The sequence below is a fragment of the Galeopterus variegatus genome, unplaced genomic scaffold (genome assembly GCF_000696425.1).
Source record: "Galeopterus variegatus unplaced genomic scaffold, G_variegatus-3.0.2 Scaffold973, whole genome shotgun sequence".
NCBI classification, from domain to species: domain Eukaryota; kingdom Metazoa; phylum Chordata; class Mammalia; order Dermoptera; family Cynocephalidae; genus Galeopterus; species Galeopterus variegatus.
In genome coordinates this window covers 56,400-60,740 of record NW_007727084.1, presented here as the reverse complement: position 1 = coordinate 60,740, position 4,341 = coordinate 56,400, and positions in this window count along the sequence as shown.

The following is a 4,341-nucleotide window of genomic DNA, read 5'->3' as shown; positions in this document are numbered from 1 at the left end:
TTTTAAAAAAAAAAAAAAAAAAAAAAAAAAAAAAAAAAAAAAAAAAAAAAAAAAAAAAAGAAGAGGTGCTAAAGGCATTGGGTTAATACTTGTTGGGGAACAAAAGAAAACAAAAACAAAAACAAAAGTTTTTGAGGAACACATTATTCACTGGGTCTCAAGGTACCAACCTAGATGACCTAATAATTCAAAGGTGGAAAGGCACCTTTGCAGGGAGGAGGTCTGGCAGTCACATCCTGTTATAGGTTGAATTATGCCCCCTCTCCCCCAAACTCGTATCTTGAAGTCCAAATCTTTTTTTTTTTTTTTTTTTTTTTTCTTTTGTCTTTTTCCCATGTCCGGCAACGGATCGCAACCCTCAGTGTTGCCCCCATACCGGGCCGGAGACCGGCAACGGGATCGCAAGCCTCGGTGTTGCTCCCGCGCCTCGCTCAGCCAGTGAGCGGGAGCCGGTCTGTATGTGGGATCCGAACCCTCGGACAGGAGCGCCACCGCGCTTCCCAAGCGGCGCACTATCCAGTGCGCCACCGGGCCGGCCCCCAAATCTTCAGTACCTCAGAATGTGACTTTATTCGGTTGGCTCACTTGGGAGAGCGTGGTGCTGACAACACCAAGTCAAGGGTTAAGATCCCTTTATTGGTCATCTTTAAAGAAAAAAAATAAAAATAGAATATGACTTTATTTGGAGATAGGGCTTTTATTTTATTTTATTTTATTTTTTTTTTTTTTAAAAAGATGACCGGTAAGGGGATCTTAACCCTTGACGTAGTGTTGTCAGCACCACGCTCAACCAGTGAGCTAACCAGCCATCCCTATATGGGATCCGAACCCGCGGCCTTGGTGTTATCAGCACCGCACTCTACCGAGTGAGCCACGGGCCGGCCCAAGGCTTTTATTTTATTTTATTATTTATTTATTTGTTTATTTTTTTAAAGATGACCGGTAAGGGGATCTCAACCCTTGGCTTGTTGTCAGCACCACGCTCAGCCAGTGAGCAAACCGGCCATCCCTATATAGGATCCGAACCCGTGGCCTTGGTGTTATCAGCACCGCTCTCTACCGAGTGAGCCACAGGCCGGCCTGGAGATAGGGCTTTTAAAGAGGTAATTAAAATCAGCTCATGTGGGTGGGCTCTATAAGCCAATGACTGTGTTCTTATCAGAAGAGGAGATTAGGAAACAGACACACAGAGAGGAAAGACCATAGAAGACAGCCATTTACAAGGAGAGAGGCTAAAGAATGAAATCCATCCTGCTGACATCTTTTTTTTTTTTTTAAAAGATGACCAGTAAAGGGATCTTAACCCTTGACTTGGTGTTGTCAGCACCACGCTCACCCGATGAGCCAACCGGCCATCCCTATATGGGGTCCGAACCCGGGGCCTTGGTGTTATCAGCACCGCACTCTCGTGAGTGAGCCATGGGCCGGCTCAATCCTGCTGACATCTTGATCTTAGACTTCTAGCTTCCAGAACTATGAGGAAATAAATTTCTGTTGTTTTAGCCACCCAATCTGAGATATTTCATTATCGCAGCCCTAGCAGTCTAATATACAATACCTCCTCATCTCAGCAATCAAACTTGGCACCACCAGTCACAGGGCACCTGATGGCAAGTACTGAGAAGGACACAGTGCCAGCTATGGAGTATTCTTCCCCTAACTGCAGGACTAGAATCTAATCGTGGGGGATCAGCAGACAAGTCCAGAAAGTGGGACTCTCCACAGGACAACTGGCCGGGGCTCATCAAAAAGCCAATGTCCCAGATCCCTGTACTGGCCAGCCAACAGCAACAGTACAAACCAACAAACAAAAAGCCAATGTCAGGGGTCCGATAACTTCGTATAATGTATGCTATACGAAGTTATTACGGCTCACTCGGGAGAGTGCGGTGCTGATAACACCAAGGCCACGGGTTCGGATCCCATATAGCGATGGCCGGTTTCCTCACTGGGAGAGCATGGTGCTGACAACACCAAGCCAAGGGTTAAGATCCCCTTATAGGTCATCTTAAAAAAAAAAAAGCCAATGTCAGCAAAGACAAAACAAAATAGGTAAGGGGGATTGTTCCAGATTAGCTGAGACCAAAGAGACACAGCAACCAAATGCAGTGTGTGGTCCTGGATTTTATTTTCTTTGGCAGCTGGCTGGTACAGGGATCTGAACTGTTGACCTTGGTGTTACAAGGTGGTGCTCTAACCAATTGACTTAGCTGGCCAGCCCCCTTGATTTTAAATTGGAAAAAAACACAACAGCTATTGCAGAAACAATTGGAGAAATTAGACATTGGACCATTGAATATATATAGGGGAAACAAAACACAGCCAAAGTGCTTTTCCTATACTCAGCAACACCAACACAGAACGCATCTATGACCAAATATGGAAAACCCCACACACCCAGGAAGCAACAAATTCTGCAGCAGACACCAGCTGGGAATCCTCCAATTTAATTCTGACACTATCTACCTGGAGACAGCGTCAGATCCCACAGGTTGAGGGCTCAGTCCCCAAGACTGCCCCCCACTTCTGATGCCAATCATAAGCCCAAAGTTGTTTTGCCTGTGCTTTTGACCAACTGGCTACAAACCCTTCATTGGGTTCAACTAATTTGCTAGAGTGGCTCTCAGAACTCAGGGAAACACTATGTTTACTGGTTTATTATAAAGAATGTTACAAAGGCTACAGATGAAGAGATGCATAGGGCAAGGTATAGGAGAAAGGGACACAGAGCTTCCATGCCCTCCCCGGACACACCACTCTTCAGGAACCTCCACATGTTCAGCCATCTGGAAGCTCTCCGAACCCTGTGCTCCTGAGTTTTTATGAAAGCTTCATTACATAGGCAAGAACGAAGCATGGACAACTATGTAGAAATGTGACTGGACAAAAAGGGTATGATCTAATGCTCACAGCTCAGCAGGGCCTGTTTGTTCAGATTCTTCTTGGCCTCTTTGCAGCATTACTTCCTCCCAGGAATGGAGCAGGACTCTTTCTGGAATGGGGGTCTTATGACCTACAATCAGATAAGGTAGGTCAGAGAATTTCTTTATGTCCAGCTCTAAAGACATAAAGGCAGGGGAAGATTAGAGCTCTGCCTTGGGGAGCCAGGAACCATGGATGAAAACCAATATATATGGGTACTTCAAAAAGCTCATTGAAAAATAGAATTAAAAGATAATATGAATCTGTTTTTTCTTTTAAAAGATGACCGGTAAGGGGATCTCAACCCTTGGCTTGGTGTTGTCAGCACCACACTCAGCCAGTGAGCAACCCGGCCATCCCTATATAGGATCCGAACCTGTGGCCTTGGTGTTATCAGCACCACACTCTACCAAGTGAGCCACGGGCCGGCCTGATAATATGAATCTTTCCATGAACTTTTTTTTTTTTTTTTTGGCAGCTGGCCAGTATAGGGATTGAACACTGGACCTTGGTGTTATCAGCACCACACTCTAACCTAACCAACTGAGCTAACTAGCCAGCCTTCCATGAACTTTTTTTTTTTTCCTTTTTGTCTTTTTTACTGACCGGTAACGGGATTGCAACCCTCGGTATTGCGCCCGCACCACGCTCAGCCAGTGAGCGGGACCCGGTCTCCACATGGGATCCGAACCCTCGGAGGGAGCGCCGCCGCGCTCCCAAGCGGCGCACTCTCCAGTGCGCCACCGGGCCGGCCCCTTCCATGAACTTTTTGAAGACCCCTTGTAAATATATCATAATATCAAAAACACATATCAGATAACATGACTGAAATAATGTTAAAAATACATACAACCTAAAACTGTAAACTCCTAGAAAAAAACATAGGTGGAAAAGCTTTATGACACTGGATTTAGCAATGATTCCTTGGACATGACACCAAAAGCACAGAGAACAAAAGCAAAAATAGATAAACTGGACATCATCAAACTTAAAAACATCTGTGCATCAAAGGACTCAATTAACAGAACAAAAAGGCAATCCACAGGATGGGAGAAGATATTTGTGCATTATAAATTTGATAGAGGGTTAACATCCAGAATACAGAAAGAAATCCTAATACTCAGCAACAAAAAAACAACCTGATTAAAAAATGGGCAAAGAGGGCCGGCCTGTGGCTCACTAGGGAGAGTGTGGTGCTGATAGCACCAAGGTCCAGGGTTTGATCCCTGTACTGGCTAGCTGAAAAACAAACAAACAAACAAAAAAACAAAAACAAAAAAACAAAACAAAAAAACCAGCAAAGGACTTGAATAGACATCTGTACAAAGATGCTGCTATGGGTTGAAAGTGTCTGACAAAGGATCATGACTGGAAGCAATCTTCATTGCAACAGTATTAAGACAGTGGGAAATCCAATTG